Source organism: Lepisosteus platostomus, unplaced genomic scaffold (assembly GCF_059453375.1).
Source record: "Lepisosteus platostomus isolate fLepPlt1 unplaced genomic scaffold, fLepPlt1.hap1 Scaffold_48_H1, whole genome shotgun sequence".
NCBI classification, from domain to species: Eukaryota; Metazoa; Chordata; class Actinopteri; order Semionotiformes; family Lepisosteidae; genus Lepisosteus; species Lepisosteus platostomus.
In genome coordinates this window covers 232,501-257,500 of record NW_028291668.1, presented here as the reverse complement: position 1 = coordinate 257,500, position 25,000 = coordinate 232,501, and the positions used below count along the sequence as shown (strand labels likewise).

The window sequence follows — 25,000 nt, the reverse complement described above, 5'->3', positions numbered from 1 at the left end:
CCGCTGCGTTCTTGCTACAATCTTACCTGGATCGCGAGGCGCCGGCGGAAGCCTATTTCAAAGTCGTTCTCCGTTTCAAAAAAACATTTCCAAAATACAAGCCTTGCAGACAGACACGCCTCAGAGGACTTAAGGGTGGCTTCATGTCGGAATGATAAAGTCTCCCCGTCCGGACATGAAAATGCCACTTTGTTACACACAAAAAAAGAATCAACAACAGAGAAATGCCCACAAGCATTTGAAAAGCCGCACCACGTCGCACTTGAAATAGCTCTTACATTAGTGGTAGACACAGGAATCGCCTTTTTATTTACGCTCTTACCAACGCGATGGAAAGCAAAACAAAGCAAAGCAGAGCAAAACAAAACGAACAAACGAAAACCCTCACGTCCCGCACTTGCATATAACGCCGTTACGTGCCCAAGCGGTATTGTAGTCATCCTAGCACTGCACCCCGGGTCGTACGGTATATGGGAACGAGCACACGCCACGAATCGTCTCGAATCACTCCCTACAGCTGTAAGGCGCCTTGAAGCGTGCACCCCCAACATTCTTCTTTGCGCATCTGTGAAAGGTAAACTCTTGAGGAAACTCTGAACCAGCTCTAAGGAAACTAATCCGATTAGACGTTACTTTGACTCATCCTTTAAGGGACCCTTGTTAATTGGAGAAATCAATGATTTCGAATGAATTCTGTATGCGTTAAAAGACAGCTATACACAGAAAACATGCAGGACACTGCTCATGATGTTTCCCGAGCCGAAACACAGTGCGTTTTTCCAAGCCATTTGACAAAGCCCGCCCACTGAAAACTGCAGCAGATCGTGTAAAGGCGTTCAACTTTGTAACTACTGCACGCACAGGAAGCAGAATAAATTCCTCTTTTCAAACTGTCAAAGGTTTGCTGCAGGACATCGCACAATCTCTTTTGAACGGGGACAAACGATTTCTTATGGGGCGCAGTAAGTACAGACGTTTATAAAGCTCCACTCATGCCGACGATGCAGCATGAAGAAGCGCAACCTAACGTTTGACAGACAAAAGCCGGGCGCCGCTACGAGCAATATGAAATCAAACTGACAGCACACGGCGTTTCGCGCTGACTCAAAAGTGATCTCGACAGACGATGGTCTCTGCATAACGCTGAAAGAGCTAAAGAGCGTTTCTGTTGAGACGTAACCCATTGGGCAAAAGACGTATAATATACGTCTATTAAACGCATATCTTATACGTCTAAATGTGGTCTACAATTCGTCTAGAATGAAATTCTAATATACGTCTAAAGTAAAACGTCAATTATACGTCTATATTTAGACGTTCATTATACATAAATGGTTGGAGTTCTATTATACGGATACATTTAGAGGACTATTATACATATATGGTTGGAGTTCCGGATAACTTTAGAGGTCTATTATACGTATATGGTTAGAGGTCTATTATACGTATAACTTTAGAGGTCTATTATACGTATATGGTTAGAGGTCTATTATACGGATAACATTAGAGGTCTATTATACGTATATGGGTAGAGGTCTATTATACATCAAAGATAGATTTTATAGGTGTAGAAACAAGTAAAACAAGCCAATGATTAGGTTTAGAAATGTATTCTGAAAATACACATTCACACCTGAAACATATGTATTTCAAATTATACATTGTATACAATCAATCAACAATCAACATATGGGCAATAATCATAAAAAACACAACTAGTCTTAAACTTCAGCTACAAATTCTGGTAACATGGCAATATACAGTATAGTAATGACAAACACAAAACTAATTACATTAACACACTAACTCAAAACCACATTTTGATTCAAATATACATTTTAAAATGTACAACTTCTATATTTCCAAGAAAAAAATATTACATAAAATATAAAATATTACAATGGAAGTTAAGACGATTTTTGTCCACTATTTGCAAACCCTGTCTAATTGTCCTAACAGTTAGAACCAAAAACCTATTATTTTCAGAGTCCAGATCTCTTGGCCCCCTGCCTTGCATATGCATTCTTCAAGTAACACATTGCGTGCTCCTTTATTTCTTTTTCTGTTGATGTAGGGTGGGACTTCAGCACCGCAGCTAGGAGAAAATTATATAATATTACTTCCCAAATAAATGATGATTAATATCTTCTTTAGTATAATCTAAAAAATGAACGGTTTACTAAGCTCAAAGCTGAAATAAATGTATAAAATTTGGCTTGCATCATAGAAGTTGAGCAATAAAGTCTGTCCTAATTAATGAGTACCCAAAGTTTGAAAGTACAACATAGAATAAGAATAAGAGAAACGGCAAAACGATTTTGTGTCATCTTCCCCATTCACACTATTTTATGTGCCATTTTTTTGCTTATTCACATACTATTTTAATCAAAATAATATTAAGAAAGATCTGTATGTATTCAGATAGTATTATTATTGTTCATACTTACTCGTCAAAAGAGGATTGCTGAGATATTTTCGGATATACTTCTACGTTTGAAAAACGTGTCCAAAATGGTGACCAACGAATACTAGCAATGCATTGTGGTATATAACCGGAAAATATGCTGGGTTCGATATTTTCTCAACGTATGCGTTTATTAATGTTGTCGATATTATGGTTGAAATTTAACATTGATAATACATCGCTGCTATGAGCTGATGTGCAATTTTAACGCATGCAAATATTAAGGATCGGTCACTGTTGTATGGTATTATATATAATGACATTATGGAATAGGATGGGGACAGGCCTGGCATCACGGGGGGAGGGGGGAATGTCGCCCCTTCAGTTTTGGGCAAAAAGTTTTACCTAACTTAATTTGCACCCTAAAAAAATAGTTGTACTTTGTCAATGGTCAGACAACACTAAATGACACGAACAGTCACTCAGTCTGTTTGATGGGCAGAAGGGCTATCCGTCCAGGAACTGCGCATATTATTGAGTGTCAACATTATGATCCTGTTTGCTCAGGTGGACCGATTCCTTGCAGTAGTTTATCATTATACTTAAAATCGTTATATAACTAGGACTAGTTATAGCAGTCTGTGCTTTCTGTTGGTTTTACAACATTTTTTTCTTAACGATTCAGAACGTCCATGTAGCTGCAAAAATGAACGCTTATGGTACTTTTCGCTCCAGGCAATACAAACCTTGAGAGTGACGAAAAATGTGAAACTGAACTTCATCGCAAATACCAGATTGCTAGTCGTTATCTTCTATCATGAAGCACTAATCAATGGCATAGCTGCAAGATTTCATTTGGGTAGCTGCACCGTACAGCTCCGTTTCAACCGAAATATCACTCCCCCCTCAGAATTTCAGACACCCCCCTACAGATTTTTCCTCGGGCACCGCGCACTGATGGGGGACTTTTGTCAAGAAAATAAAAATAGAAACTCTATAGGCACTCAAACATTTTACTGTTTTTTTTCAGGCAGGTGGCAAGACCCCCTCAGCAAAACCCTTGTATGCCAAGCTGTGGGCATTGATTCGTCGAATATACGTATATTTACGGCGAAATTACGGCTATATGTATATATACGTCGCCTCGACGTATAATCAACGTCGAATTGCAACCGTAAAATCGACGACATGAATAAACGCATATATAACGTCGAAAAAACATCTAACACAGTGCCTGAGGCTTTTTACTGTATGTATCGTGTGTGCCGCAACTAGGAGTATACGGCACTCTGCACAGTGTACGAAGTAAATTATTTTCGCAGTAATTAATTTATTATATTTACTATATTTATTATACACGTGTAAATTAATTGCTGCGAAAATAATTTACTTCGTACACTGTGCAGAGTGCCGTATACTCCTAGTTGCGGCACACACGATACATACAGTAAAAAGCCTCAGGCACTGTGTTAGATGTGTTTTCGACGTTATATATGCGTTTGTTAATGTCGTCAATTTTACGGTTGCAATTCGACGTTGATTATACTTCGAGGCGACGTATATATACGTATAGCCGTAATTTCACCGTAAATATACGTATATTCGACGAATCAATGCCCACTGGGAACAAGCTCGCTTCTTTCTACCATGATGTCACCATGACCAAATCTGTCTTTAAACACCTTGCTCAGTCTCTAACGAGACTGTCAAAAATTGCTTTCGCCGATTGTATTGCAAACCGGCGGAAGCGGGGTATTGGGAAAAGTTTTCAACTAGCAATAATCCCGCCTCGGCTAAACCTCACAGGCTACGATACTGCCACTGCGCAAAGCTGACGGTTGCCAGGCAACCGCGGGGATCCTATGGAAATCGTTATCGATCGTCTCATGGCATGTCGTTGCTGTAACGCTTCATATTTGTCGTCTTCTTCTAGCTTGAGGTTTTGAAGAATTTCATGACAGACAAGGGCTCCGTTGGGAACAAAGAAACCCGTTGATTCTTTTCAGCAGCAGAAATACAACCCTTTAAATACAAGATGACAGAACAATGACGAAGGGCATGCCGGGAGGAACTCATGCACTACAGAGGAAAGGGGGCGGGCACGTACAGTTTACATTCAAGCCACAAGTACTCTTCTCGGATGTTGCACAAACAAATCCTAACGTCTTGAAAGCATTGCGGCATGTTTGTGTCCCACTTCCCGTGGCTGCAGGATGACTGACATGAACGGACAAACACAATCTGTGGCGTTTAGCGTGACATAGTCTTGCAGGCATCGTGCTGTCTCACTGCAATACTATACCGCTGGAGGAAACAGTCCATCTGGCCATGAAACTCATTTGAACGTCTAGCTACAGCAACTAACAATATCATGATTTATTCAGGATGTGTGGAATCAGCACGTCCCGGAGACAGCTTCCGAAATCGTGAGCATTCTCTGGTGGTAGGGGCGTTCAAGATGACACTCAGGTGGGAGGTAAAGTTTAGTGTTTGAGGATTTTTTTTGAGTTTTTCATGACCTGAATGTTAATTTTTGCTTTTTTTGACTACAGAAAAATAAGGACTAAACACTACTTGTTTAAACTTCAGTTATAATTGAAAGAAAAAAAAACGATTTTTTTTAGGTTTAAGAATTTCGATATGAGTAACACTGGGAAAAGAAAAGAGAGTGCTGGGTCTTCGAAGGAGAAGTCTAAGAAACCTCAATCGTATATGTATAGCACTACAAGAAAATTGATGGCAACTAAAGGGAAAAGTGAAGCAGCTGGAGGGGACGTGGAAAGAGTGCTGGAGATGCGCTCGTACGCGAGCGTTCGCAGCCCAAGTGAGACTCAGCTGCCAGAGGAAGAGCCGGAGTCCCTGCCCAGCACACCTGTGAAAACCCCGGCAGCCAAGAGGGAAAGGGGCGACCTGACGCTGGAGGAGCTCCAGACCAACATCTTCAACATGATGGCACAGAGCATGGGTGAGCTGAAGGAAATGATTTGATCTAATACAGTCGCAATCGAAAGTCTTAAAAAGTCCATGGACTGTGTGTTTAAAGAGGTTGAAGACTTAAAGAGTGAAGTAAAAGTTCTTAAACAAGTAAATACCAAACAAGAAAAGCATATTAAAGAACTTGAATTGAAAGTGAACGATGTAGATAGATACCGTCGATGATGGAATTTAAAATTATTTGGAGTTAAAGAGGAACGTGATAAGGACCTTGTTGCAACAGTGAAGGGTATCTGTAAAAGGACCCTGCCGGACCAGGAGGACGTAATATCGGCCATTGACTTTTTTCACAGGCTCGGGAGAGCGAACATGTCTGGGCAAGTGCGCCCCAGATCGATTATAATACAGTTCACCAAGAGGACGGCGAGGGACATGCTGTGGCGAGCGGCGAGGGGGAATGAGTATTTGAATGGGAACAAACTGAGGTTTGCAGAGGACCTGTCTGCCGCGGACAGGAGTACCAGGAACCAGCTGTGGCCCCAGGTTGAAGCTGCCAGAAGAGAGGGGAGGAGAGCCTACTTTGTGGGAGCGAGGGCCTTTGTGGACGGGAAGGAGATTTGCTCCCAGTGACTGCTCAGTTAATGATTATGTTTGGTTATATTTGTTATACCAGTATATACTAGTGTTTCTTTAGTGTTAGTTTGGAATGGTGTAGTTAAGTGTTAAGGACTGTTATAGTTCTGGTTCTTTGAAAAACTCAATAGTTTAGACAGTCTTAGAGTTAGTTATTTGCTTTTGTGTATGTCTTTTTCATGAATGCCAGAGGTACTCGAAATGTTGTTAAAAGAAAAACTGTGTGCTGAGTTTTATTTTTTACAGGAAACGCATGCATGTTGAAACTAAAGTTTATAAATAATTGAGAAATATTAAAGCAAGGAAAATATGATACGTGTAAAATATACAATTTGATCACATAATTACTTAATTACCTCTGGTAGTTAAATGCTTTTTTCTGCTGCGTTTCTTTTCTCTTGTACATGACTCTGATCCTCTTGTTGTATTTGTATTTGTAAATTCTATGTTTAATAAAAAAAAAATTAAAAAAAGCATTCTCTGGTGGTGTCCTGTAGGCTTCCTGTGGGTGTGCGTTGGTGGTATAGTGGTGAGCATAGCTGCCTTCCAAGCAGTTGACCCGGGTTCGATTCCCGGCCAACGCAGTGGCGAATGTTTTCAAATGCTGTCATGAGCCTTGGATTGTGACTAGCAAAGCGAAGCCTTTTGAAAGAGCTAAAGCACTGAAAAACGGAATTGAGGGAGAATCTTACAGGGTTCTGAGCGGTGTCTGCATACACGCAGTCCGATACGGGTGCTGAAAGCTTGAGCTACTCTCAATGTCATGCTGGCTTTCCCCGGAGTAAATCTGTTACATTGAAAGAATGCTTCTCGCAGGTTCAAAAAGGGACCCTTGTTAATTGGAGAAATCAATGATTTCGAATGAATTCTGTATGTGTTAAAAGACAGCTATACACAGAAAACATGCAGGACACTGCTCATGATGTTTCCCGAGCCGAAACACAGTGCGTTTTTTCAAGCCATCTGACAAAGCCCGCCCACTGAAAACTGCAGCAGTTCGTGTAAAGACGTTCAACTTTGTAACTACTGCACGCACAGGAAGCAGAATAAATTCCTCTTTTCAAACTGTCAAAGGTTTGCTTTACGAACGCCGCAGGACATCGCACAATCTCTTTTGAACAGGGACAAACGATTTCTTATGGGGCGCAGTAAGTACTGTTACTGTCACTGCTCGATACCGACGTTGGCCTACTATACCATGTTCAGCCACTGCTAGAAAATGTACGGCTCTAGCACCGGAGCAAACAACAGGAGGGCCAATGTCGAACAGGCACACGTGTCAAACATGGAGAGCGATGAGAATGGGATTCGAACCCATGCCTGCAGAGCACAATGGATTAGCAGTCCATCACCTTAACCACTCAGCCACCTTGTCGACGAAACTGGGCTGTCCGGACATGGGTTGGCGCGCTCCAGATGATCTTTTTTTTTTTTTCCCCACGTACTCGAGGGTCATTTTCCTGTTCCACATGTGATTTCAACATTTTCCTTGGGAGATGTCAAGCCAGCAAGCCACTGCTGTGGTTCAGTGGCCAGTGTGGAGTTCAGTGGCCCTGTTGTACACAGAAAGCACATTGAGCTCCTTGGACATGAAAAGTTCCAGATAAAAGCCATTTGTCATCCTTTCTCTTGGTGTCGATGTTGCTATTGTATGTAAAGGTGGCAACTTGCTCAGCGAGCAGGCGGAGCACACACCGAATGCAGATGTGTCTGAGTGGTGTGTCCAAGTGGCTGCAAAAGGACAACACTCCTGGGGCGCCGTGGCTTAGTTGGTTAAAGCGCCTGTCTAGTAAACAGGAGATCCCCGCCTACGGCTAGACTTAATTAAAGGCAAGTATTCATTTCCTGTCTTTAACGCGACTTGTTTTTCTTAAAATGGATGCAACTTGCAAAACATGAAATACAAGCCTTGCTAATCAGCGCTAGCGGCTGGCAAAAAAAAGGAGTCAGCTATTTTTTTTTTCTTTAACCTTAACCCTGCTAACGGAGAAGAGTTAAACGACCGAGTCTATGCAGCTTAAACGGTGCGCAAGTCGGGTTCTTAGCTGAAAGGGTGGTAAATCACGCTCACCCCAGTCCTTAATCTTTTAAAGAGGATACAAAATTGAACCTAGTCGCCACATCACATACATCCTGTTAAATGATAAAAAGGTAACATCTATCCTCGCTCCAGAGTAAATCTCACGTTGAGGGCATCTTTTTTTTCACTTTACCGTGAGTCGGGCTCGGCTGCACAGAGGAGAGAGCAGAGCAATGAGGTCACAGGGACAGGGGAGTCACACGCTGGCGGTTTGAATACGCGGAAGATCACTGAGGGATCCACAGTATGTGGACCCTCCGCTCGCCATCAGTCCACACTCCGGACTCTGAATCCTGCCATCCGAGTTAAGATCTCGGCGGAACCTGAGGCGCAGTTCCTTCTTAAAACGTAATCTGGTGAGCATTTCTAGAATCGCACTTGTATATATGCAGCCTTTAATGTGTTGCTAGGTTAAAATTGATGACTTCTTGTATTTCAGTAGGCAACTGCCCTCTTGATTTTGGATTTAATTTCTTTATTACAGGGGCGCTTTTATGAAGACAGAGTCATGTTCAGGTACTTTGCTTGATGGAGGAAGCTCATTTCGGACTCTGTGATCTGCTCACCTGGAAAGGTCTGCTGTACTACTAAAAGAGAGAAGTAGGGTCTGGAAGAAGGGACAATTTTATGATGCTTTGGAAGATAGTTTTTTTTTCTTATACTGAAAATGAAAAGTAGTTGTTTCTATATGGACTCAGTCTTTGGAATTTGTATATTTATACATTTCAGTGAACCCTCAGCCATTCCTTCTGTATTGTAATTCAATTTCTCTTTTAAAATTCCTTCCCCACTTCTAGGACCTGCAGTTGCTGAACTCCACAATGGCTTCTATTGGAAAGTCTGTGACTGAGACCATTATTTATTTAGGAGCAATGAGCAATTCTTATATAAATGCAATAAAATCATTATGCTCAAACTATGAGAGAGAATTTTAAGGATAATTTAAGAAATCAGTCTTAGCTTGTTTCTATACACAGATGGTATTATTTATTTTCAAAGGAAACCCGTGAGGATTCCCCTGGTGTGCAAGATGTGCCTGAATACTTTTGATCAGCTTCCTGCTCACTTCAAGAGGGCGTGTATGAAGCACGCCACGGCAGAAGAGATCAGGTGGCCTCTCAACAGGCGAGGGAGGACATGATGAATCACCTGAAGAACGGGGTCATCGTGGATTACCACAGAATAGAGATCAAAGGACACTTTGTGGGCTTGAAATACAAAGAAAATCATGTTCTATGGGACAAGATAAATACAAAACTTAAGCTTTTATTTTAATTAGATTTATTTATAAAGCATAAACAATCATTTATTACATTAATATATGTGAAAATAACATTTTAGTATCATACGTTTAGTATATTTAGTCCCTAATGCTGAAAGAAATGATCATAGAACATGACATCTAACCTTACCTGCTGTGTTTTTAATCCCTATTGCTCAATGCACGGTGAAAGCATTGCATACATATGTCTGACAATGAGGAATGGGCCCCTGAGACAGTCATTTGCCTGTTTCACAAATGATCGTATTTTACTAGAGATTCTGTTTGGGATTCAGATGTGCATTCGGACAGCAATCCCTTTCAAGAAATGATATGTTCTGGATGAGGTCAAAGGTGCTGGAACACTGTATTTAGGATGTGTTTGCAGAGACTGTGTGTCTCCTGCTTCAACGCAGTGAGAAATAGATGTGCTCCTGTAATTCATTGGTACATGCCCAGGGCAGTAAGCAGTCTGAGGATTTATTTCCAGACGGCATAGAGCAGTGAAGCAGTGAAGTAGTGCAACACACTGGATCATTATATTATTAGAATCTATTCTACTTAAATTATTACATTATACACAATTTGAGTTCATTTTAAAAAGTAAAAGGTAATGAAAGGAATGCATTTTCGTAAGAAAGATAATACCGATATGCATGTGATAATCTTCCTTATATCATGTAGTGCGTCATTTGGACACTTTGTGGGATTGAAATACAAAGAAAATCATGTTCTATGGTACAAGATAAATACAAAACTTAAGCTTTTATTTTAATTAGATTTGTTTATAAAGCATAAGCAATCATTTATTATATTAATATATGTGTGTAGCGGCGAGGCTTATTAATAAGGCAGAATTAAGTGTTCTGAGCCTTCCCAAATGAGGCCCCATTTCTCTGTTCATCTCTGTGGTGCAGCCACAGAGAGACTATTCATGCAGGGTGATTTAAGGTCCTAGGACAGCTCCCAAAGGGGGATGCACTTAGCTAAGCCTGGCTATCATGATCAATGGTCATCCATTGGCGCCTTTCTGTCTAGGGAGTGCCAGTTGGACATCTGGACTGCATTACTAAGTGTCAGGACTAAGTGACTCATATCTCACCTTGATCAATCAATCAGGGACTGGTAGGGTCGAGTAACCCACGTGGGACTCTGATGCCCATGGAACTTTCAGCCAATCAATGAGCTGAAGTTCCTCCAGGTAAAAACAGGCAACACAGAGAGCCTGTGAGATTCAGTAAGATTCAGAAGGGAGGATTCAGAGGATTCTGTGAACAATTCTAAAGGGAATTCAAAGGAGAATTCCAGGGCAGGGCGGCCCAGGAGCAGAAGGCTCCCAAGGGCAGGACATTCTCGCAGCGCGCCTCCTGACCATCCTGAGACTCAGCCCGGACAACCACGGAACGGCCAGTGTGTCCGAGTGCCAGAACTTTCCTTTGTTCTAAGAGTCTAGAGCGGAGGTTGCCAGAGAATAACCAGAGGATCCACCCGAGGTTAGCACCAGCAGCAGGCCTCGTGAACAGGTCGGAACTGTGGACAGCTGAATCACTATTCAGAACTAGCTCTTCATCAGAAACGAACCGGTCCTCTTCCTGACTTGCTGGGACCCACAGTCATCTTTTCTCCTGTGCACAAACTTTGCTAGTTAAAGCCCACAGTGAGCATCAGCAGCGCAGCGTCGCAAGCCGCACAGCACAGCCTGGCACGGAGCCAGAGAGCGCGGATTGGACAGCAACAGCCTGCAACTGTTTCTTTGTGCCCGCAGGAAGATCTGAATCCCCAAAGATTGGATGAGTATTCAACTTCAATGCATTGGAGCTCGAGAATTCAATTGTTATCCCAACCAGTTGATATCAATTTAATTCCTAAGAGTTATGTACTTGTTTGAGTATCTAATGTAGAAGTTATAACCAAGTTCATTAACGAAACGGTCTTAATGAATGATATACTGAACGTATGTCCTCTTGATATGTGTAACACTTCGTAACTGACTGAATATATATCTTTTGTATTCTGATAACCCTCTCGATAAGATCTGTTAGGTTTACATGCATATTTTATGTATTAATAAATGTATCCTCGTGTATTAGTACCTGTGTGTGCGCGTTGTTTGAGTTATGTCACATGGTTGGATTCTAAAGCCATCAAAAGAATCAACTTTGTGATTTACTGCTACAATTAATAATTGTCTCAGTAAATGCCCAAACCCTACAGAACTGGTGCCTTCAGAGAGCCACTACATTTAATTTTGCTATGGCAACATTACATATTTGGCATCCCTGAGCCGGTTTTCTTACATGTGAAAATAACATTTTAGCATCATATTATTACATACAGGTCTCTAGCTTCAACACAGTGATATATATATATACTCAGTGATTTATTGGTACATGCCCAGGTCAATAATCAGAATGAGGATTTATTTCCAGACGGGCTACAGGTAGTGTTGTGAAATACTTCAACACACTGGATCGCAGATTTAGACCCCCTGCACTCTTACTCCTTAAAAACCAAAGAAATGAAGATATGTAGCAATCACATTGCAACAGGGCTGACAGTGACTTAATGCTTATACTAGTGGACTTCTGGTACCTTTAGGGTACGGTGTTCCCTGAAGGGCTCTCAAACCCCACATTTCAGATGCCTAGCTGTTTTGCTGATGTGTTGCACCTCAGAATTACTTTTAAACCTTACCTCTGGTATCTTTAATCCCTATTGCTCAACGCATGGTGAAAGTATTGCATAAATGTGTCTGAAAATGAGCAATGGGCACCTGAGAGACTCATTTGCCTGTTTCATAAATGATCATATTTGACTAGAGATTCTGTTTGGGATTCAGTTGTGCATTCTGACAGCAATCGCTTTCAAAAAACGATACATTCTGGATGAGGTCAAGGTGCAGGAACACTGTATTTAGGATGTGTTTGCACTTATTCTGTGTCTCTAGCTTCAACACAGCGATATATGTATATGCTCACTGATTTTTTGGTACATGCCCAGGGCAATAATCATTATGAGGATTTATTTCCTGATGTGCTAGGGGTAGTGTTGTGAAATACTTCAACACACTGGATCGCAGGTTTAAACCGCCTGCACTCTTACTCCTTAAAAACCAACAAATGCAGATATGTAGCAATCATATTGTAGCTGACACTCATTTGCCTGTTTCACAAATGATCATATTTTACTAGAGATTCTGTTTGGGATACGGATGTGCATTCTGACAGCAATCTCCTTATCGCGGCTTTGCCCTTCTTGCCTCTTTGGACAATATCTCCATCTTGTGGTCGTTATTGGTAATGTCTAGACAACATCTCCATCTTGTGGTCGTTGTTGGTAATGTCTTCTTATGCCCTTTTTTATTTTAATTCTCTATTAGTTGATTCTAGAATCTCTACAATGGAGATGAAAACATCAGTTTTATAGCAGACAATATGACATTATTTATAGTCCAATTAGAAACTTATTACCCTGTTTTTAACATAATAACAAATTAAAATTGATTAAAACTAAGTTTGGAACACCAGGGAACATAACAAATGATTTTTAGGAAAACCATGAGGTTCTCTGTGTCCAATGCCTGCAAGGGGAGAAAGCTAGAATCCTTTGATTTTTTCAAAATTTGAAAATAAACATCATATAACAACAGCTTTCATTCCTAGGAGTGAAAAATAACCATTTGTGAAGACATAGTAGTTTCTAAAACACTACAATAAAGTTAAAAACATCAGTTTTATATTACATTATTTTTAGTGAAATTAGTCATTTTTTGCACTATTTTTAATAAAATATCTAATTAAAAGTGATTAAAATTAAGTTTGGAACAACAAGGAACACAAAAAAAAAAGATTTTTAGGAAAACCATGAGGTCCTCTGTGCCCGATGCCTGCAAGGGGAGAAAGCTAGAATCCTAAAAAAAAGTTTTCATTTCTAGAGCCTAAGAGGAAAACAAGACAAATGTATATCTCCAAATAATTTTATGTGCTTCAGAAGAGCCCAGGAAAGTTTTTTGCATACATGAAACCACGCCCGTTTGCACATAAGCAGACATGGTTTACGCTCTTACCAACGCGATGGAAAGCAAAACAAAGCAAAGCAGAGCAAAACAAAACGAACAATCGAAAACCCTCACGTCCCGCACTTGCATATAACGCCGTTACGTGCCCAAGCGGTATTGTAGTCATCCTAGCACTGCACCCCGGGGCGTAAGGTATATGGGAACGAGCACACGCCACGAATCGTCTCGAATCACTCCCTACAGCTGTAAGGCGCCTTGAAGCGTGCACCCCCAACATTCTTCTTTGCGCATCTGTGAAAGGTAAACTCTTGAGCAAACTCTGAACCAGCTCTAAGGAAACTAAACTGATTAGACGTTACTTTGACTCATCTTTTTACTCTCAGTGCTGGATTGCTCAAACTCCAGCTAGGGTTAGGTTTAACATTCCCACGCTACTTAGACACTTTGTTTACACTCAGTGCTGGATTTTGGGAACTTCAGGACGAGTGGGAATTTTCTCCTATCTGTCAATTCTGTTTTGTTTTGGAGACTCTTGGCTGCCTATATTGTACAGTGCAGCGTGAAGGAAACATTTTCCAAAACTGTGTCAGCTCAAAAGTTGTAAGAAAACCTCTCCAGCTGCTTTACCTCTCTTCATTTTTGTCATTTAATGTGACAATCGATGTATAACTGGAGCCTCACATATGCAAATGGTGAGGCTCCAGTTCGACACCACTTTACAGTATATGACAAAAACATGGCAGACTGTGCCGGACCAGCTGGTAACTTCCGCTTATTTTGACCATATTAAACATTGGAAATCTTCCCACTTGCATTTGTGACACTTGATTTTGGCTCCACCTAAGACACTCTTAAATCTTCAAACACTTTTCTCTTCTCCCGCAACACTCTTGTCTGTCGGCACTGTGTGGCAGCGTTGCAGGACAACCCATCTCACCACGGAAAGGAACCTAACAGCTTTGGTAAGAGAGGAGAAAAGGACATGGCCCATACGGGGCTCGAACCCGCGACCTTGGCGTTATTAGCACCACGCTCTAACCAACTGAGCTAACCGGCCTCGTGACAGTGCCCCTCTCTGTGCTGCAAAAAATCGAACTCAGGGAATTTCTTTTGTCCTCCTTTGAATAGAAAGCCGTGTAATTCAGTGTACGAGCTTTCTCATGCAGTTTCATGGTTTCACAGCATTATTCAGCTGATTTTAAATGTACCTAAAGGAGAAACATTATTGAAGACCATCAATTACCAAGAACTTTTGTCAAAGGTTTTGGTGGTCATTTTTAATGACCACAGAGCACTATGACCTCGGTTTTACATCTCATCCAAAAGACAGCGCCCTTTTACAACACAGCTTCTCCGTCACTATATTGGGAGATATGGACCCGCACAGACCTCAGGGTGAGCGCCTCCCCGCTGGCCCCATTAACACCACTTCCAGCTGGAAGCTTTGTTTTTCCCTGTAGCTCACCCTCATCCAGGTACTGACCTGGCTCACACCTGCTTAGCTTCAGTGGGTTTTCAGTTGCGAGTTGCAAAAGTTGGGATGCAAGTGATGGAGCCGTTCGCTGCAAAAGCCACTGCATTGGCCAGGAATCGAAACCAAGCCTCCTGCGTGGCAGGCGAGAGTTCTAACAATGAACCACCAATGCTCAATGCCTGTACCTTCAAAAAAGACGCTTTTTTGGTGCTGTGTGCAAAAAGCGTCGACATCTACTTCCAGCTGCAAAATGCCATCCGCGGACGCTGTGAATTTATTTATTTAGACACTGCTCAGAATCCCCTGTAAGATTCTCCTTCAATTCCGTTTTGCAGTGCTTTAGCTCTTTCAAAAGGCTTCGCTTTGCTAGTCACAATCCAAGGCTTGTGACAGCATTTGAAAACACTTGCCACTGCGTTGGCCGGGAATCGAACCCGGGTCAACTGCTTGGAAGGTAGCTATGCTCACCACTATACCACCAACACATGCCCGGGGGAGCCCTCCAGGACACCACCAGAGAATGCTCACGATTTCAGAAGCTGTCTCCGGGACGTGCTGATTCCACACATCCTGAATAAATCATGTTATTGTTAGTTGCTGTAGCTAGACGTTCAAATGAGTTTCATGGCCAGATGGACTGTTTCCTCAAGTGGTATAGTATTGCAGTAAGACAGCACGATGCCTGCAAGACTATGTCACGCTAAACGCCACAGATTGTTTGTCCGTTCGTGTCAGTCGTCCTGCAGCCACGGGAAGTGGGACACAAACATGCTGCAATGCTTTCAAGACATTAGGATTTGTTTGTGCAACATCCGAGAAGAGTACTTGTGGCTTGAATGTGACTGAGCAAGGTGTTTAAAGACAGAGACTGAAAACTGTTAAAGGATGAGTCAAAGTAACGTCTAATCGGATTAGTTTCCTTAGAGCTGGTTCAGAGTTTGCTCAAGAGTTTACCTTTCACAGATGCGCAAAGAAGAATGTTGGGGGTGCACGCTTCAAGGCGCCTTACAGCTGTAGGGAGTGATTTCAGACGATTCGTGGCGTGTGCTCATTCCCATATACCGTACGCCCCGGGGTGCAGTGCTAGGATGACGTACAATACCGCTTGGGCACGTAACGGCGTTATATGCAAGTGCGGGACGTGAGGGTTTTGCGTTTGTTCGTTTTGTTTTGCTCTGCTTTGCTTTGTTTTGCTTTCCATCGCGTTGGTAAGAGCGTAAATAAAAAGGCGATTCCTGCATCTACCACTAATGTAAGAGCTATTTCAAGTGCGCCGTGGTGCGGCTTTTCAAATGCTTAACAGGATGATTTTGCATGCACACGTGCTTTCATGCAGTCGTGTGTGCAACCATGTCTGCTTACGTGCAAACGGGCGTGGTTTCATGTATGCAAAAAACTTTCCTGGGCTCTTCTGAAGCACATAAAATTATTTGGAGATATACATTTGTCTTATTTTCCTCTTAGGCTCTAGAATTGATAACTTTTTTTTCATTTTTGGCATTTTTCATCATTTTCCAGAAAGTGGTTGCAAGCCCGATATCATGCGAAGAAACTTCAGGATTCGGGGATCAGTCAATGGATTTTCTTCAAAGTTGGATTTTTGCACTCTGTGGACCAAGAGATGTTGTTCTATAATGTTTTTTTTTTTTCAAATTTAAAAATATCATTTTTTCATGGAGCTTTGAATGTGATGGATTCACCCTCCTTTAGCCAGGACAGAGCTCCAGGAGCCTGGGTAGGATTCTAGCTTTCTCCCCTTGCAGGCACCTGGCACAGAAGACAATATTTTTTTCCTTAAAATCTTTTTTTTTGTGTTCCTTGTTGTTCCAAACTTAATTTTAATCACTTTTAATTAGAGATTTTATTAAAAATAGTGCAATAAATGACTAATTTCACAAAAATTAATGTAATATAAAACGGATGTTTTCAACTTTATTGTAGTGTTTTAGAAACTAATATGTCTTCAAAAATGGTTGTTTTTCACTCCTATGAATGAAAACTGTTGTTATATGATGTTTTTTTTTTCAAATTTTAAATGATCATTTTTTCATGGAGCTTTGAAGGGGATGGATTCACCCTCCTTTAGCCAGGACAGAGCTCCAGGAGCCTGGGTAGGATTCTAGCTTTCTCCCCTTGCAGGCACCTGGCACAGAAGACATCATTTTTTTCCTTAAAATCTTTTTTTTTTGTGTTCCTTGTTGCTCCAAACTTAATTCTATTCACTTTTAATTAGAGATTATATTAAAAATAGTGCAATAAATGACTAATTTCACTAAAAATACTAAAAGTAATATAAAACGGATGTTTTTAACTTTATTGTAGTGTTTTAGAAACTAATATGTCTTCAAAAATGGTTATTTTTCACTCCTAGGAATGAAAGCTGTTGTTATATGACGTTTATTTTCAACTTTTGAAAAAGCAAAGGATTCTAGCTTTCTCCCCTTGCAGGCATCGGACACAGAGAACCTCATGGTTTTCCTAAAAATCATTTTTTATGTTCCCTGGTGTTCCAAACTTAGTTTTAATCAATTTTAATTTGTTATGTTACAAACAGGGTAATAAAGTCTTAATTGGACTATAACTAATGTCATATTGTCTGCTACAAAACTGATATTTTCAGCTCTATTGTAGAGATTCTAGAATCAACTTATAAAGAATTGAAATGAAAAAAGGGCATAAGAAGACATTACCAACAACGACCACATGATGGAGATATTGTCTAGACATTACCAACAACGACCACAAGATGGAGATATTGTCTAGACATTACCAACAACGACCACAAGATGGAGATATTTTCCAAAGAGGCAAGAGGGGCAAAGCTGCGATAAGGTAAAATCATTTTTTGAAAGAGATTGTTGTCAGAATGCACATCCGTATCCCAAACAGAATCTCTAGTAAAATATGATCATTTGTGAAACAGGCAAATGAGTGTCAGCTACAATATGATTGCTACATATCTGCATTTGTTGGTATTTAAGGAGTAAGAGTGCAGGTTTAAACCTGCGATCCTGTGTTGAAGAATTTCACAACACTACCTCTAGCACATATGGAAATAAATCCTCATAATGATTATTGCCCTGGGCATGTACCAAAAAATCAGTGAGCATATATATATATATCACTGGGTTGAAGCTAGAAACACAGAATAACTGCAAACACATCCTAAATACAGTGTTCCAGCACCTTTGACCTCATCCAGAACGTATCATTTCTTGAAAGGGATTGCTGTCCGAATGCACATCTGAATCCCAAACAGAATCTCTAGTAAAATACGATCATTTGTGAAACAGGCAAATGACTGTCTCAGGGGCCCATTTCTCATTGTCAGACACATGTATGCAATGCTTTCACTGTGCATTGAGCAATAGGGATCAAAAACACCGCAGGTAAGGTTAGAAGTCATGTTCTATGATCATTTCTTTCAGCATTAGGGACTAAATATACTAAACGTATGATGCTAAAATGTTATTTTTACATATATTAATGTTATAAATGATTGCTTATGCTTTATAAACAAATCTAATTATAATAAAAGCTTAAGTTTTGTATTTATCTTGTACCATAGAACATGATTTTCTTTGTATTTCAAGCCCACAAAGTGTCCAAATGATGCACCTTTGACCTCATCCAGAACGTATCATTTCTTGAAAGGGATTGCTGTCCGAATGCACATCTGAATCCCAAACAGAATCTCTAGTAAAATACGATCATTTGTGAAACAGGCAAATGACTGTCTCAGGGGCCCATTTCTCATTGTCAGACACATGTATGCAATGCATTCACTGTGCATTGAGCAATAGGGATCAAAAACAGAAGGGAAACAGACATGGAAACCAACGAGGATGGGATTTGAACCCATGCGTGCAAAGCACAATGGATTAGCAATCCATCGCCTTAACCACTCGGCCACCTCGTTAACAAAACTGGGCTGTCCCAACTGGGTTGGCGCGCTCCAGATGATCTTTTTCTTTTTTTTCCCTCGTACTCGAGGGTCATTTTCCTGTTCCACATGCGATTTCAACATTTTCCCTGGGAGATGTCAAGCCAGCAAGCCACTGCTGTGGTTCAGTGGCCAGTGTGGAGTTCAGTGGCCCTGTTGTACACAGAAAGCACATTGAGCTCCTTGGACATGAAAAGTTCCAGATAAAAGCCATTTGTCATCCTTTCTCTTGGTGTCGATGTTGCTATTGTATGTAAAGGTGGCAACTTGCTCAGCGAGCAGGCGGAGCACACACCGAATGCAGATGTGTCTGAGTGGTGTGTCCAAGTGGCTGCAAAAGGACAGCACTCCCGGGGCGCTGTGGCTTAGTTGGTTAAAGCGCCTGTCTAGTAAACAGGAGGCCCTGGGTCTGAATCCCAGTGGATAACCGCCTACGGCTAGACTTAATTAAATGCAAGTATTCATTTCCTGTCTTTAACACGACTTGTTTTTCTTAAAATGGATGCAACTTGCAAAACATGAAATACAAACCTTGCTAATCAGCGCTAGCAGCTGGCAAAAAAAAAAGAAGTCAGCAATGTTTTTTTTCTTTAACCTTAACCCTGCTAATGGAGAAGAGTTAAACGACCGAGTCTATGCAGCTTAAACGGTGCGCACGTCGGGTTCTTAGCTGAAAGGGTGGTAAATCACGCTCACCCCAGTCCTTAATCTTTTAAAGAGGATACAAAATTGAACCTAGTCGCCACATCACATACATCCTGTTCAATGATAAAAAGGTAACATCTATCCTCGCTCCAGAGTAAATCTCAAGTTGAGGGCATATTTTTTTCACTTTACCGTGAATCGGGCTCGGCTGTACAGAGGATAGAGCAGAGCAATGAGGTCACGGGGACAGGGGAGTCACACGCTGGCTGTTTGAACACGCGGAAGATCACTGAGGGATCCACAGTATATGGACCCTCCGTGCGCAATCAGTCCACACTCCGGACTCTGAATCCTGCCATCCGAGTTAAGATCTCGGCAGAACCTGAAGCGCAGTTCCTTCTTAAAACGTAATCTGGTGAGCATTTCTAGAATCGTACTTGTATAGATGCAGCCTTTAATGTGTTGCTAGGTTAAAATTGATGACTTCTTGTATTTCAGTAGGCAACTGCCCTCTTGATTTTGGATTTAATTTCTTTATTACAGGGGCGCTTTTATGAAGCCAAGGGACCAGGGAGCTGCCCCAGTACTGGGATGGCCAGTTCGAAATCATAGAAACTATTGTCAATTCCAGTCCCATGTCAGTGCGAGCAGGGATTTTGACATCTTGTTTTGCTATGTTCTGCACCAACAGGCAGGTGGCTCGGCCATTCCGTTCCAGTCTGGGGGTACAACAGACTGCTAGGTTCAGTCTGATAAACTGAGCTGATGGTTGGAAGAAAACCATCTCAGCGTCCATTCTCTGTCCCTTCTTTAGGACAAGGCGTACCGGAAACCCTGCTGTTGACGCAGGAACGATCAGGTCCGATTTGTTTACTACCTGGCAGGCCTGAGGAATCGTCTGACCTGACCGAATGTTCTCGGGGTCACCGCTTAGAGAGTGGGCATCTGGGTCTACCCGTTTCCACAGCACACTGTTTACTGTGTCCAGCTGGGCGCCCAGTCGAACCAATAGGTCTGCACCAATGCAGACCGAATGGGTCAGCTGAGGTGCTACCTGGAAGTAGTGAGCAAACTTCCTTTTTCCGATGGAGATGGAAGCTACACAGCTTCCTTTGCTCCAAATGGACCTATGAGGTGGGGGTGCCCACCACAGAACCTGTGACTGCGTCACCAGGGTCACCTGACAGCTTCGCGACAGGTCCTCGAACAGACCTTCACTGATTATGGACTTCTCAGAGCTGAGGCTAAGAATTACATCATCAACCTGCACTTCTGCCACCTGGACCCCCTCCCACCACCATGGGGTGGTAGTCCTGGACCCCCTGAGGTACCAGGGTGCACAGAAAGGACTCCCATTCATTACCGGACAGGGAGATCCACTCTTCTTCAGGGATGAAAAGGGGGTGTGCTTTACCTGGCGGGTCAAGCAGCTGCTCGGAGCACTGCTCCTGTAGTTGGGAGACCGTGGGAGTGCTGGCCTGGGCAGGACTTCCCTGTAGTTTTGGAAAGCAAGAAGAGACATTTATTCTCGTCCAGAGGAACCAGGAGGAACCTCCAACTCAGCTATAGTGTTCAGTGGGCACTGTGTGATCACAGCATAACCACTGAATCCCCCTTTTTGCTGTGCAACAGGCTTAGGGTTTTTGACCTGAGCCCACAATTTTCCACGCTGGCAGTCCACCAGAGGCTCCAGCCTGTCAAGCAGGTCTTGGCCAATGAGTAGTGGCTCTGTTTTTAACCTAGAGATGTAAACAGGATGCACCACGTTCATTGGCCCGAACCTAAGTGCCACCCACACTCGGTGTGTGATCCTGGCATGATCCTGGGTATAGCTGGAAATATCTATTTTACAAGGTTCTACCTTAAGTCTGATGCCTTTTCCTTTCGCTACTCGTTTGAGCTCGCTGAGTAGATCGCCTGACATCAAACTAATTTCAGCCCCAGTGTCAATCAGTGCTTCTCTATCTAAGACGTTTTCAAGAGAAACCTTGATATAAATACGCCTTGCTTTGCCTTTCTGGCTGAGATTCCCTAAGAATTGTTGGAAGCCTGCCTTTTCTTTGACTTCAGGGGCGGGGTCAGCGCCCAACTCAGAGTCACAGCCTTCTTCCAGGCAGGAACCCTCCCACCCAATCAGATAGACTGAGGGAGGGGCTTGGGACGGATCCCCGCCTCCTCCAGTGAGAAGGGGCGTGGTCCCCCTAAGCTCATTCACACTTCTGGCATTCGGTGCGGAAGGTTTACCCTGTCCTGATCTCTCAGGCAGGGCTTGTTCAAGCCTGGCCAGGCGGGCTGCAGTCGACTCCCTTCGTCCAGTCTTATGATAGACTCTGCCTGAGCCCTTGCCTTCCCCGTAGCGCTCACGGCGGCTCTGACGCTTAGTGCGGTCCTGCCTGCCTATTTTGCTCGTAGCGGCGCCCGGCCTTTGTCTGTCAAATGTTAGGTTGCGCTTCTTCATGCTGCATCGTCGGCATGAGTGGAGCTTTTTAAACGTCTGTACTTACTGCGCCCCATAAGAAATCGTTCGTCCCTGTTCAAAAGAGATTGTGCGATGTCCTGCAGCGTTCGCAAAGCAAACCTTTGACAGTTTGAAAAGAGGAATTTATTCTGCTTCCTGTGCGTGCAGTAATTACAAAGTTGAACGTCTTTACACGATCTGCTGCAGTTTTCAGTGGGCGGGCTTTGTCAAATTGCTTGGAAAAACGCAGTTTCGGCTCGGGAAACATCATGAGCAGTGTCAGCACAGAGAGGACCACTGTCGTGAGGCCGGTTAGCTCAGTCGGTTAGAGTGTGGTGCTAATAACGCCAAGGTCGTGGGTTCGAGCCCCGTACGGGCCAGGTCCTTTTCTCCTCTCTTACCAAAGCTGTTAGGTTCCTTTCCGTGGTGAGATGGGTTGTCATGCAACGCTGCCACATAGTGCCGACAGACAAGAGTGTTGCGGGAGAAGAGAAAAGTGTTTGAAGTTTTAAGAGTGTATTAGGTGGAGCCAAAATCAAGTGTCACAAATACAAGTGGGAGGATTTCCAATGTTTAATATGGTAAAAATAAGCAGAAGTTATCTGCCGGTCATGGCACAGTCTGCCATGCTTTTGTCATATACTGTAAAGTGGTGTCGAACTGGAGCCTCACCATTTGCATATGTGAGGCTCCAGTTATACATCGAGTGTCACGTTAAATGACAAAAATCAAGAGAGTTAAAGCAGCTGGAGAGGTTTTCTTACAACTTTTGAGCTGACACAGTTTTGGAAAATGTTTCCTTCACGCTGCACTGTACAACATAGGCAGCCAAGAGTCTCCAAAACAAAACAGAATTGACAGATAGGAGAAAATTCCCACCCGTCCTGAAGTTCCCAAAATCCAGCACTGAGCGTAAACAAAGTGTCTAAGTAGCGTGGGAATGCTAACCCTAACCCTAACCGGAGTTTGAGCAATCCAGCACTGAGCGTAAAAAGATGAGTCAAAGTAATGTCTAATCTGATTAGTTTCCTTAGAGCTGGTTCAGAGTTTGTTCAAGAATTTACCTTTCACAGATGCGCAAAGAAGAATGTTGGGGGTGCACGCTTCAAGGTGCCTTACAGCTGTAGGGAGTGATTCGAGACGATTCGTGGCGTGTGCTCGTTCCCATATACCGTACGCCCTGGGGTGCAGTGGTAGGATGACATACAATACCGCTTGGGCACGTAACGGTGTTATTTGCAAGTGCGGGACGTGAGGGTTTTTGTTTGTTCGTTGTTTTGCTCTGCTTTGCTTTGTTTTGCTTTCCATCGCGTTGGTAAGAGCGTAAATAAAAAGGCGATTCCTGCATCTACCACTAATGTAAGAGCTATTTCAAGTGCGGCGTGGTGCGGCTTTTCAAATGCTCAACAGGATGACTTCGCATGCACGCGTGCTTTCATGAAGTCGTGTGTGCAACCATGTCTGCTTACGTGCAAACGGGCGTGGTTTCATGTATGCAAAAAACTTTCCTGGGCTCTTCTGAAGCACATAAAATTATTTGGAGATATAAATTTGTCTTGTTTTCCTCTTAGGCTCTAGAATTGATATTTTTTTTTTCATTTTTGGTATTTTTCATCATTTTTCAGAAAGTGGTTGCAAGCCCGATATCATGCGAAGAAACTTCAGGATTCGGGGATCAGTCAATGGATTTTAAAACACATCCTAAATACAGTGTTCCTGCACCTTTGACCTCATCCAGAATGTATCGTTTTTTGAAAGGGATTGCTGTCAGAATGCACAACTGAATTCCAAACAGAATCTCTAGTCAAATATGATCATTTGTGAAACAGGCAAATGAGTCTCTCAGGTGCCCATTGCTCATTTTCAGACACATTTATGCAATACTTTCACCATGCGTTGAGCAATAGGGATTAAAGATACCAGAGGTAAGGTTTAAAAGTGATTCTGAGGTGCAATAGATCAGCGATACAGCTAGGCATCTGAAATGTGGGGTTTGAGAGCCCTTCAGGGAACACCGTACCCTAAAGGTACCTGAAGTCCACTAGTATAAGCATTAAGTCACTGTCACCCCTGTTACAATGTGATTGCTACATATCTTCATTTCTTTGGTTTTTAAGGAGTAAGAGTGCAGGGGGTCTAAATCTGCGATCCAGTGTGTTGAAGTATTTCACAACACTACCTGTAGCCCGTCTGGAAATAAATCCTCATTCTGATTATTGACCTGGGCATGTACCAATAAATCACTGAGCATATATATATATATCACTGTGCTGAAGCTAAAGACCTGTATGTAATAATATGATGCTAAAATGTTATTTTCACATATAGTAATGTAATAAATGATTGCTTATGCTTTATAAACAAATCTAATTAAAATAAAAGCTTCAGTTTTGTATTTATCTTGTACCATAAAACATGATTTTCTTTGTATTTCAAGCCCACAAAGTGTCCAAATGACGCACTACATGATATAAGGAAGATTATCACATGCATATCGGTATTATCTTCCTCATTAATATGCATTCCTTTCATTACCTTTTAATTTTTAAAATGAACTCAAATTGTGTATAATGTTATAATTTAAGTAGAATAGGTTCTAATAATATAATGATAAAGTGGTGTTGCACTACTTCACTACTTCACTGCTCTATGCCGTCTGGAAATAAATCCTCAGACTGCTTACTGCCCAGGGCATGTACCAATAAATTACAGGAGCACATCTATATATCACTGCGTTGAAGCAGGAGACACAATCACTGCAAACATCCTAAATACAGTGTTTCAGCACCTTTGACCTCATCCAGAACGTATCATTTCTTGAAAGGGATTGCTGTCCGAATGCACAGCTGAATCCCAAACAGAATCTCTAGTAAAATACGATCATTTGTGAAACAGGCAAATGACTGTCATTCCTCATTGTCAGACACGTATGCAATGCTTTCACCGTGCATTGAGCAATAGGGATTAAAGACACCACAGGTAAGGTTAATTCTAAAATATTGGACTCATATTCTTATGATGGCAGACATGATGCTGCTTTTAAAACCGGGGTTAATGGACATTATATGACTGTCAATTCTGTTTTGTTTTGGAGACTCTTGGCTGCCTATGTGGTACAGTGCAGCGTGAAGGAAACATTTTCCAAAACTG

The 25,000-nt window shown here is 42.1% G+C and overlaps 6 non-coding genes across 6 annotated transcripts; 2 read left to right on the top strand and 4 right to left on the bottom strand.

Annotated features, from left to right (window-relative positions):
• Window positions 1-4,095: 4,095 nt before the first annotated feature.
• Window positions 4,096-4,237, bottom strand: LOC148633162 (U4 spliceosomal RNA). Its single transcript, XR_015934043.1, has one exon. It is a non-coding gene; the product is annotated as a U4 spliceosomal RNA (small nuclear RNA).
• Window positions 4,238-6,483: 2,246 nt separating this feature from the next.
• Window positions 6,484-6,555, top strand: trnag-ucc (transfer RNA glycine (anticodon UCC)). The gene has a single exon. It is a non-coding gene; the product is annotated as a tRNA-Gly (tRNA).
• A 7,758-nt stretch (window positions 6,556-14,313) lies between these two features.
• Window positions 14,314-14,387, bottom strand: trnai-aau (transfer RNA isoleucine (anticodon AAU)). Its single transcript has one exon. It is a non-coding gene; the product is annotated as a tRNA-Ile (tRNA).
• An 830-nt stretch (window positions 14,388-15,217) lies between these two features.
• On the bottom strand, window positions 15,218-15,289 carry trnag-ucc (transfer RNA glycine (anticodon UCC)). The gene has a single exon. It is a non-coding gene; the product is annotated as a tRNA-Gly (tRNA).
• A 3,352-nt stretch (window positions 15,290-18,641) lies between these two features.
• Window positions 18,642-18,723, bottom strand: trnas-gcu (transfer RNA serine (anticodon GCU)). Its single transcript has one exon. It is a non-coding gene; the product is annotated as a tRNA-Ser (tRNA).
• A 3,433-nt stretch (window positions 18,724-22,156) lies between these two features.
• Window positions 22,157-22,230, top strand: trnai-aau (transfer RNA isoleucine (anticodon AAU)). The gene has a single exon. It is a non-coding gene; the product is annotated as a tRNA-Ile (tRNA).
• The last annotated feature ends 2,770 nt before the right edge of the window (window positions 22,231-25,000 follow it).